The following is a 1,046-nucleotide window of genomic DNA, read 5'->3' on the forward strand; positions in this document are numbered from 1 at the left end:
ACCCTACCTTTTTTTTTTAGTTTTGACTTTTCAAGAATATACAAATCTAGTTAAGGAAATTACTACTAACACACAATATTGTATTAAGTATGATATTATATTATAATGTTTACTTAAATTACAAATAAGTTAGTTGGCATAAATTGATTAATCGTATACGTATGTACGTATTACGTACATGCATGAGTATTCGAAACACCAGCACGTGTCCACGGGTGAATTAATTCAGCAGCCTAATTAAATAATTAGATTGACTAATCATATATTTTAAAATAAACAACCTCAAACATGACAGCTGAGGTATGACTCTGAAAATTAGTGAAAGATATATTATATGCATAAAAGTCACATTATTTTTAATTAATTAATTGTGTGGTGATCGAGTTGATTAAACATGAATATTAATTAATTAATTTTCTTGTGATCGAGTTGATTAAATATGAGATCTTTTAATAGGGAGTTATTCAATTCATTATTACCTGCAATGCGTTTTTCGATCGAGGTGGTCGTATACAAAGGCACATATACTCTTTTGGCTACAGGTTCAAGTTCATCTGAACGCATAATTTAACTTTACAACAAGTTAAATGTTAAGAATTTTACAACGTGAATTCATTAAATTCGATTTTTGAATCCTCTTTTGGTTGCACGAGGCTTGTGTCAGTGGCGGAGCCAGAATATCAACTAAGATGTGTCGAAATATAAAATAGTTCTTGTAGAAGCTTAGAAGTGTCAATATGTAATATACACATACAAAAAAATATTTTTATTCTAACTAGATAATCGATCGACACTCCTCAACTATATATACCGCTAGCTTGTTTAGTGCAATTTATACCTGTTGTGTAATTTGTGGTTCCCTTAATTATATATTTTTTTTAATTATTGTTAATTGATTAACATAAATTAGATAAATTACACATTGTAGAGTTCAATGAGACACTATAAAACAGCCACACCTTATCTGTAAAGTATAAGAATGACTTGTTTTGAAAGTGATGGCCATAAATATATGACCCCTAACTTCCTACTCCTTACTTAAACCC

This window comes from Solanum pennellii, chromosome 8 (genome assembly GCF_001406875.1).
Source record: "Solanum pennellii chromosome 8, SPENNV200".
Taxonomy (NCBI): domain Eukaryota; kingdom Viridiplantae; phylum Streptophyta; class Magnoliopsida; order Solanales; family Solanaceae; genus Solanum; species Solanum pennellii.